Genomic DNA, 11,144 nt, shown 5'->3' on the forward strand with positions numbered 1-11,144 from the left:
CTCACTGTGTTACAAAAATATTAGTGAGAATTCTACATTCTGTGACTCTACTGCAAACACAAAGCATGTAGTAGTTCAACAACCTAGCAACCGCATTTTGGTGGCTATTGTCAAAGTTGGCAGAGAGGATCCAACATGAAGGACTCAGAAAACAAGAAACAAACTTAAAATCAGCTTTAATTACAAAATAGAAACAGATCGGGAACAGCAAACCCCAAAGTACTACTGTTCTGGAAAAACCCCACAACAAGGCAGGGCACCAGCAGGTAAATAGTGTGTGAACATGATGAAAACTAAAATTTAAAAAAGCTACAGTATGTGGAGGTTTTGAGTCTGCTGTAGAAACCTCTTGACTGTCATCTAAACAAGTTCATTATTGGAGCGCTGAAACAACTATTTACACACTTTAACAATTACCTGAAAAAACCAAAATAGACGTTAGAAATTAAAGCTGAACATAAAAAGCTGCAGGATGTGATTTGTTGGTTTAACTTGATCTGTGAAAATGACATTTTTGTGTGCAGGTTCTGTGTGTGTGTGTTTCTTTAATACACTCTGTTAATGTAATGTTATAACTTTTTCTTGACCTCAGAGTAGAGTTCTTCTTAGTCGTGAGTGCGCTCTGTGTTTTTTGGCTTGTTGACTTTCACCTGTGCGTACATTGTATCCTGCTGCTGTCCTCTGTCCTGATCTGAGTCAGCTGATGCTTCATATCCCAGCACAGAGAAGCTGATCTCTCCATAATGGATGTTTTCTTCTACTTCTTCTGATTTACTTGCTGGCTCTTCACAAACCTGTTCTTCACTTATTTGAATCTACAAAATTAAACAAATCGAAAGTTCTGCATCATTTAAATCTAGTAAGCAGACTCTGGTGGAGGTACTACAGTAAATAACTTTCTGAACAGTTCAATAAATTACAGAGAAGTTGAGTATTTTCTTACATGAGTCTGTTGTTGAGTTTGATGCTTTGACTTTAACCACCTGGAAGATAAAAGAGAGAGTTTAACATGACTTAACTATCCTCTGTTTGAGGTTAAATATATGCGAAAGTAAACAGATAATTTAACGTGCAGGTAACATGTCAGTGATACTAACTTATCATGTTTTCTACTGTAATGTAATATTTACACAAGAAAGATGACCAAGGGGAGTAACATCATCCCAAGGATTCCTCCAAGAAGTAGCCACAGTGGGAAGGAGATACTCTTCTGCTCTCCTGATAGAAGAACAAGATAAATATGAAACAACACATGAGTTAAACAGATTAGGTTCATTTTTTTATCTTTTTTTTTTCATTCATATCACCATCATGTTTAATTGTACAATCTAAACAGCACTGTTTAGAAAAAAACAAAGCAAAGAGATGAAATGAGTTTCTCAAGAAAAGAAGAAGAAAAAAATAGATAAGAGCATACAAAACATCAGTGGCTTCAGCCTTTACCTCCAGCAGTCACATGAATCTCTGCTGATGTCTGATTACCCAGATCATTAGTGGCCACACAGTAATAAACTCCTCCATCTGTTACATTGAAGCTGTAAATCTCTCCTTCAGATACTTTCACAGCTCCATCTCTGCTCTTCTTGAACCAGGTGAAGTTGCTGACTGGAGGTTTGGCTCTGCTGGAGCAGGTCAGCTTCACCCAGCTGCCTGCTGGAACCAAACCTGATGGACTGATGGATGCTGAGGTGTCTTTAGGAGCATCTGGAGAAAAAAAAGAAAGAGATATCCCATAAATCATGTTGTCCTATATGATTCAGTTCAACAACAAACTCTGAGTATCTTACATGAAACACTGAGAGTCTCTTCTGTCTCTGCTGTCTTGGTGTCTTTTCCTTGGTTCACAGGATATCTGGCAGAGCAGCTGATCTTCTTTCCATCATGTGTGTCTGACAGAGTGATGGTCTGCTGGATTTTAGTTGTAAAGCTTCCATCTGTGTTTTCCTCTATTTGGTTGTGAGAGTCTTGTGTGAGATTCCAGGTGAGTTGAGGAGGGGAGTGTGGACAGGGAGTGAGAGCTGAGCAGGTTATAGTGACAGACTCCTTCTCCTTCAGATCACCTGGGATTGTAATATTGGGCCTCCAAGGAGAATCTGTGGTTTTTACATTAAACACAGTTTGTACACTGATAATATAGGAATAGTAAATGATCTGAAAAGATGTAGGTCAATGTGGATTTTTGAAACTTTTCATAATATAATTAACTTGTGTACAATTAGGAACATGAATGTATTCACTATTTTAGATTTTTTTTTTTACATATAGCAGAAACTGGTGAGTGTTGGAGTCAGCGCAGAGAAAATGAGATATTTCTCAGCATTCAGACAATCAGCTGTCAAAGGTAAAGTCAGTACATGCAAAATGTAATCTCTTTACTTAATCATGCTAGTGTAGTTAAAACAATTGTTTGTTAAACAATATAAAAATAAATAGAAGGTATTGATTTCTATAACACTGAACCCGTTTACAATCCAATCAGACTTTTTATTATTAACATGAAAACGTTCTCACCTTTAATTATTATTTTAAGAGGATCACAAACAGCTGTTCCTCTGAACGGCCAGTTCATAATTCTGAAGTACTATGTGTTTGTATAAGTTGTGTTTAAATTGGAAAACAGAGTGGTGCAGTTTTTCTCCTTCAGGTCTCCTGTAATATTCATTGGATAGATGTTAACTGTCCCACTGCTGTTGAAGATCTCATTGTTTGGATGTGCAAAAACATCCGAATGATTTTTAATCCACACTCCAAAGACACGTCTTGTGCTGTCAAACTTTTCTGTTCCAGTCTCGCTAAAGTTACATGGGATTTGTAAACAAGATCCACTCAGAGCTTCCATCTCTCTTGGTGCAGTGATGAACAGGCCTGAATCCTGAGGACAAGCAGCCAAAGTGTCTGGAAAAAAAGACTAATACATATGAGGAAAAACATAATTATGATAAGTTGAGTTTAGCAGCCGTGTTTCTTTTTTCTCGACACCTTCAGTATAAACTGTGTGACTTTGTAAAGTATCTCTATCTGCACTGATCTGTCAGACTGTAAATAACCAAAATGAGACGGCTCACTTGGAATAAAGAGGAGACTCAGTAACATGATGTCTGTCATGATGTTCACAGACTGGACTGTCACAAAACTCATCACTTGGAAAAAATATATAGAAAGGAAAGCCATAATTACACAAAAAGATCAAAACAGAAAATCATGTCACAAATTTCAAAACCTAGGTAGTGTGGAATTACAGGGATTATTTTATATAACCATCATCTTTGTCATTGCATTAATTATCATTTCATCAAAGTGTTTATTGAAGCTGCTGGCATTATGTTATAATTTATATTATAGGGGTTATCATAATCAAATATTAACATGTTTATTACAGGTGCAGTTATAACTACTTTAAAATGATTGAGTTAAATATATATGTATCATAACTCATATGCTGAGTATATTGGTACAGTAAAATAGTAGCTGAGCAAAGGCCTGAATGTATTCAGCTTCTTGTGGTATTTGAGTTTGCTTAGTTACAGGTGACGGAAGGATGTCCAGTCCATGGTGACCTCAAAGGCCTTAGATCATCACCATATTCTTAAGAGTATGCCACAAGGAGGAACCTCTATGTTGCAGTTAATTCTTAAAATACATGAATGTTCTGTACATGCAAATTATGTGCTTGTAAACGCAAGAAGGGGCGTTACAATACCCTGATGTTATAAAAGCAATCTAGAGTGTATTTTGGGTAGAGATGTACAACTGTTTTGCAGTTTGCACCTCTCCACGCGGCGTGAATTCATTAAAATCAATTGTTTGAACGACCTTTTCTGGACTATCATTGTTTTACTCTCATCCTCAATTTCGAACCCGTAACATTTGGTGCATTGGCCGAGGTTGAGGGAGAAAAGTTGGAGAATGAGACTGAGAGGGTCCAAGGTGCTCAAACAGGCAGACACGAGTCAGTGGTCGAAGTGAGTGGACATAAGCCGGCTTATTCAAAGGTAAGGCACTACCTGTTGAATTATTTCCAAACAGTGCTGAATTGGTTCTGACAAAATTGAAAGTCTACTCACTGAAAATTACTGGCTAGTCTGTTTTGATTTTGGTGAAAATCTCATGAGAATTGAAGTTGAAGTAATGATAATGTAAGGTTAAGTGACAGTACTGATTAAAGGAAATGCAGTTGGACTGCTAAGGAAAGAGAATTTAAAGTAGTTGGACTACTGAATTTAGGATATAGGTCATTTGAAATCTGTATATGGTCATACAGTTATAATTGAATATAAAGCTGGGCTTGGACATCAATACAGTCGGTTTTGTGGTTTCATAGGATGTCTTTAAAATACAAGTAAATTTCTGTAGAACGGAACTGTGGGAAGTTCTAAGGAAGTGCATTTCTCGGAGGTGACGCTCCCAATTTCCTGAGGACGCTCAGGATTTTCCGTTGGACGGGATAGTCCGATTGGCAATCGTGGAGAACTTGGGAACCTCCAAAATAGCTAGTGGTTGGACCACTTTACCGTTTGGAACGGTTTATGCACTTTTTTTGGGCAGTAAAGCTTGGAGCTTGGGCGTTGGACGCTTTTAAATTTACTTAGGATATTTAGGGATTAGAGCAGATACAGTTTGGAACTGAGACTGTCATTGATTATCAAAAACTTGGAGTTTGTCCCTTGGAGGGTTAATTCAAATTTTGTCTAAATTATGTAGGTTGTGCAATTTAAGGCCTTGTAAATATTTAATTTATCAGACGTCTCTGTGTTATAATTTCTATGTTTGTATATAGGCTCTGTCTGCCACGGGCACTGCAGCAGGCTGTTTATTTTGAGAGTGTGTCTGTGTCTATGTAAATGAGATGCCTGTGACTTATTTAGAGTGACATTTCCTGTTTACTAATGAGTGGCTAATGACTGACTGCAGAGCCAGGGTTTATGACGACTTCAATCCGTGTTTTAAGGGAAGAAATGCAGTTTATGTTTATTATATTTGTGTGACTGTTGTTGATTATGATAAGTATTTCATGATAACTGTAGAATATGAGTATGGGGTTTGCTTGACACGTGTCTGTACTAGGTAAAACTGTGTAAGACTGATAGGAAGTTTATAGAGACTGCTACACATGGCTGATGCCTGTACTTAAGACGCTGGTTTTGTTTATTACAATATGTAAGTAAAGTTTTATTTCTTGCCAGGACTGTATGACTTTTTGCGGGGTTTTGAGATAGGATACATAAACTGTTGATACTTAAGACCGTTACCTGGGTTCTGAGAACTGAAATTGAATTTGAGATAATTTAATTAATAAAGATGTCTGTAAGCGATGTGTGTTTTGGGGTGTCGAAGTAAGATGTTTTAGGATTTTTAGATGGGTTCTGTTTCAGTTTGAGATAATATATACAGTTACATTTTCTGTGTGTGTGTGTGTTGAGTGACAACATGCGCAGTTTAAATTGGGCGCTGTTCCTTCCTCTTTTAGTTTCAAAACACAAAGGCTGTTAGATTAAAAATTACTGTGAGTAACGGTTTGACTTTTGACTAGGGAAATATGATGCTTACTTTTGGGTCTATGAAGATATCATAACATTTTGGTGGAGATGCCAGGGTAAAATAGTGAGCTCAGACAAGGAGTCTGAAAAAAACACCATGAGATGAGTAGTAGGTGTTTAACTGACTCAGGATTTCAGAGAATCGAGTCAGCGGCGATCTTGAGTTTTAATGGTAAGTTGATTGTAAGAGAAAATCATTGTTTACCATGTTGAAGTAATTCTGATGATATTACTAGAGGTGTTGTGACACAAGTGAAGAACAAGTTGTAAATGGGGACTCACAATTATGTTGATACGGATAAAGGACAGAAACAGTTTCTGAATTTTGAGGAGAATTTTGAAGCACTGAGGTTGAATTTTCTCTGTGCTTGGTGCCCTGTGTGGACCTATGTTAGAGTTATAAGTCCAAAGGTTATGACCTGGAGGTCATTCATGGTGTTTAAAGAAGAACAGGAATTAGAAAAGATATTTAATGTCATATTTTGTGTAAATTGAGGGGGACTCACCACATATGTGTTCACCTTTTTAATTTAAAGTGACACAGACATTGACACACACATAAAATTGTTAGGGGTGAGTTACTTCCTCTTTAATTTTAAACTGGAACACATGTGTGCATTGGACTAGAATTTCATTTGGGCTAGTTAAAGATAAAGATGACCTGTGTCAGCCCCACAGGTGGGAAATTTCTTTTGTTAAAGCAAAAGCGCAAAAGTTATGCAGTAGAAATCAGAAAACACTGGAATGCCATAAAATAAAATAGAACAGAATGATGTATACAATAGAATAAAATAAGAATACCAAGATTATATAAAACTCTTTCTCTTTTAAGAGGACAGACGCAGTTACTGAGGGTTGTCTACTTCCCTTCCTGATTGTAAACAAGCATGTTTGATAGAGATCTGCGCGCTTGATAAAACTCCCTCTAAAACTCCCTGTAAGACTGTTAGGAAAGCGTGTATGGGGTGATTATAAGTGTATGAATGTTGTACTGGATTTTAATGATTCTGTGTGAGTTGTACAAAGTAATATAAGTAATAATAAGTCTGGGTAGGTACAATAGGAGAATGAGTGAAAAGTGGAAGTCTGAGAGAAAAGGCAGTGTGTGTGAGACGATTATGAAAGGATTGTGTGAATGAAGTAAAAAAAAAAAAAAAAAAAAAAAAAAAAACTGACAAATGCAAAAATTAGTATACTGAAAAGTGTGTGAGAAGAGGGTGTATTGTTTTAGACCAAGACTTAGTAAAACTAAAGAGGGTTTGTAGACTGTAAATATGAAAAAACAAGTGTTTGATTAATCTGTAGAAACAGGAAAGAGAAATAGGAAATACTGTGCTGCTGTGTGAGTGATTGATGATGTCAGGGGAGCACCCAGAGAAATAGGCAGACGAGTTAAATTCTAAGAAGAGGAAGCGAATGCATGTTTTAAGTAAAGTAATAAAGTAATAAAATTATATTAATTACAGGTTTTAGAAAAGGGACAGACTGAGAGAAATAAATACATGAACTGACAATTACATTAATGAATTGAAAATGCACGTACACAAACTGTTACATGTGAAATTATTGTTGGAAAGTTTAATACACACATGAAATAAAGAAAGCAGTTTACACTCCTTTAATTTCCAGAACCAGTGTGTCCCCTAGACCTGATAACACCCTTGCCCAGTTGGCCCCGTATAAGGCAGCATGGAAGGCTGGACAGCCCATGACGGGTAAGATCCCACCTCGAAACCCTGGGACAACCTAAGGCAAGGTGCAGTCACGATTGCTTGAACCTAAGTCCCGGAGTGACCTTGGAGTCACTGGAGGAGACGGGACTTCAAGGGTACAGCCGCTGGGCACAGGCGAAGGGAAATGCCACTAACAATGACCAGTGATGAGCCAGAGAGAAAACACACACCTTGTCAAAAGGAGTTTGAAACACTGCAAAAGAAACATTTACAAGATCACAAGGATCACAAAGAAACATTGATAAAATTACACATACAAACAGAAAATGCACTAATCTTATAAAGATAAGCTCATGAAGATTAATGCGATTAAAACCTGGCTAAGAATACAAACATATGTAATTAAATAAGGTTGCTAATTTCAGGAGTGTTAAAATGGTGTGGATGTTGAATAAAATACACTTGGATAAAGTAACGTTGAGGAAAAACTCAAAAGAAGTTAGATGACAAGGAAATCAGTTATACGAAAAAGTGATTAAAGTAGTTTAAAAGAGTGACTTAGCAGTGCTTTTGCACTGAGTGATCAAAACAAGTGATTAGTATAGAAAGAAAATGAAAATAATTGAATAATGGCATGGGCTTTAAACAGTATTTCTCTTGCCAAGTTAAATTGTTGAGATATGGCTGAGTATGCAAAAAGTTCGAAAGCTCGTGTGAATGTGGACAGAGGAGCTTGCTGTGTGTGTGACTGAGGCCTTAAAGGAGGGGTAGATTGTTCAGAGGTGCAAATTTGATTAAGAGGTTTATAAATTAGTGTTGACACATTGTTATAAGGTGTTAGGCTGAATCTGAGTATGGTAATGTGCTTAATGGGGTTATGGTTGTGTACTGAAACGGTGTAGCTTTTGGCGAGGTTTGTAGTGTGTTGAATGGGTGAAATTTAAGATTGTTGAAGATTTTGAGGTTGTTGTTTTGTTTTTTAAAGGGGAGTTTTAATAAAGATGGACATGTTTAAGGTGGCCGATTGGTTTTGTAACAGTGCACTTAGAAAGAAAAAAACCTGTCAGGTGATTTTGTTTTGTACTTTGATGAGCTAATACTCAGCTCTCTTTTTCTCTCATTTTGTTCTAAGCAGGCCTGCAAAAGTGGATAACAGCGCTGAAAATTCTCGGTGACCTTCTCCAGATTACAATAGGCAGAGGAGAAGGCTAAGTCTCTGTCTAAAAAGGATTGCCGCGAGCCAATCCAGTCTAAAAGCAGAAAGAACTATTTTCTTAAAAACAAAGTAAAACAAATAAATGAGTTGATGTTGCTGAGAGTGAAGACTGATTATTTGCGAGATAGTCTCCACTGTCAGCAATACCTGATGGTAATGCGTGTGAGTCAATGTGTGTAAATGGATGGTGACTGGACGGACCAGGCAGACCATAGGTTGGACCGACTGGACACTGACAAAAGACTGGACTAAGGTTGGACACATGACTGATAATTGTTCTGTTTTAACTTTTCTGTTATAACACAGGTTGGATCATAAGTGGAAAACTGAGTATAAAGGTGATGTTCTGGTTAACACACAGGTTTTGTTTCCAGGTCAAGGATGCAGGCTGTGGATGGAGCCAAGAAAGGATTTGACATGATGATTAATTTGATTTCATTCCTTAAACACAGGTTTGAAGTTATGGAGCATTTATACATAATGTGATAGGACTAAACTTTTCTTTTAATTCCCTAACCTGAGTGAAGGATTTTGAGTTTGTAACACATGAGATGTGTCACAAAAGGGGTGTTAATATATGCGATTAGCTACATGAAAGGTGCTCTTTTAGGGTTACTAAGCGAATGTCTACGTGACCTTTTGAGTTTTGAGAATAACTCTGTTAAGTTGACAGGAAACACGTCGAGACAGCAATATAGGGCAAATGTATTAGAGCTTGTAATTAAATGTGGGCTTGAAAAGAGGAAGCAAATTTGGTACAGGACGTACTTGAGATGATCAGACGAGAGAAGGAGAAGGTCAGGAATAGTTTAAACTAAGATTGAGAAAGTAAATGGGGTAAAAGGGGTGTAGCTTCAGGGCAGTTCACAGCCTGGCGTAACGCAAGGTGCTGTCACACAGCTTAAGTTATTTGGTTGATTTATTTTATGACAAAATAATAACAAATAAAGAACAATACAGAATCCAAATCTGAACCAAAGAACGAAATAGTGAAATGTGGATTATTGGGTTTTTCTCTGCATATATGAAGCATTTGTAATGTGTATCTGCTAATGAAGGCTTGTAGAGGCCAGTTTATACTCACAAACAAGTGCTCAGCCAGACTGAAAAACAGGAAGCTTTAGTGCACAAGGCATATTAATAAATATAGACACAAAGAGGAACTCCCCATATAAACAACGTTCAAAAATGTGTGAAGTATAAAGTACCGAAATAACACTATATAAGTCACAGTTGATGATTCTAATGTTAGAGAGCTCTTGCAACTGGCGTCTGAGCTGTGCAGAGGTCTCTCTTAAGACAGGTACTTATGTAGGTTAGCATGAGGTTGAGTTAATTTTATACACAATGCATAACTGTGCTTGTTTAGAGTTGATGTTCCGTCCAAACAGGTTTTAAGCTTCACTGGTGAGAGTGTCCAGGTGATACATGTTGAGGGAAGATGAGAACATAGCAGGTGAATTGCATGCACGCTTACAAACACACATGATTTAAATATAGGCCAGGCCAAAGGCCTGGACTTGATGCAGCTTTCAACTTTACAGCTCCTAACTTGCAGGAATGGCGGGGAGTGTAATGAATGAATGCAAAACATGCTTACAGACACAAACATGACAGGGGTTTATTTTACAGGGTAATGGTGGACCACAGGTTGCTTTGTTTCTGCTTAGCAACTACTGAGGTAAAAGGTGTTAAAGATAAATATGCAATAAGTGAACAGGAAATGTGTAAGGGTGAGCCGGGTGAAACAAAATGTTGTAGATAATGGAAACTTGTCTAACGGGCATTAACAGTAACCTTGGCATGTTATGTATATGCTTGAGGCCAAAAGAGGCGTAAATCCAGATAGAAAACTTTGAAGTGTGCTTTTTAGCGGAGATTTAGGCTGACATGGGGATGGTGTGCATTTTACTTGGGTTGTGTTTAATAAGACTAAAAGCGTTGCTCACACACATAAAGAGTATTGAGATTAAATAAAGTTAATATAATGGATAGAGCCCAGAACAGGATAATACATAAGTAAAATCAAATGTAATGTTTGATTTCACTTTTATTGGGAAACAATCAGGTTAGAAATGTGAGTAACCTATGTTTAAACTGTGAAAACACTCTCCACATACATTAAAACTGTGCAACTCTGAGTGGTCCATGCAATCAAGCAACTGTTATATATCTGCATTAAACTAGCCAACATAGACTCACCACCACATGATGTTGCCCTGCAGCGGGGGCAGAAAATCATTTGCAAACCAGGGATCTTAGGTTGATTATTATATTCTTACTTATGTACACACACACACACAGAAGGGAAAAATTTCAAAACAAAACAAAAAATAACTTCGCTTAACCTGTCAAGCACAGGAGCAAAATAAAAATCTTTTTGGGCTCTGTTAAAATTTCTTTAGTAAAAGTGTAAAAGGCCAAACCTAAGAGGTTGGGCAACCCAGAAAGTCCCTCCAGTATCAGGAGTTAATAGTCAGGAAACATTCTTCACTTTAACGCCTTTTTTCTGAAAAACCACTGACTCATAGATGCAGATAGACATACAAGTGCACATACATCCAGATGTGCATTTAGACATTAAAAGTGTAGAGGCATGTACACACAGATTGGCAAATCTGTACAGAGTCTAACTGAAGAGCTTAACAAAGCAGACGTGGCAGTAGGTTTTGTGATTTTGCCTGATATGATATTGTGAACTAACTTTGAATAATGACA

At 37.3% G+C, this 11,144-nt stretch overlaps 1 pseudogene; it reads right to left on the bottom strand.

Annotated features, from left to right (window-relative positions):
• Positions 1 to 605: 605 nt before the first annotated feature.
• On the bottom strand, positions 606 to 3,138 carry LOC116329906 (annotated as a pseudogene).
• Between the last annotated feature and the right edge of the window lie 8,006 nt (positions 3,139 to 11,144).

This window comes from Oreochromis aureus, linkage group 9 (genome assembly GCF_013358895.1).
Source record: "Oreochromis aureus strain Israel breed Guangdong linkage group 9, ZZ_aureus, whole genome shotgun sequence".
In the NCBI taxonomy this organism is placed as follows: Eukaryota; Metazoa; Chordata; class Actinopteri; order Cichliformes; family Cichlidae; genus Oreochromis; species Oreochromis aureus.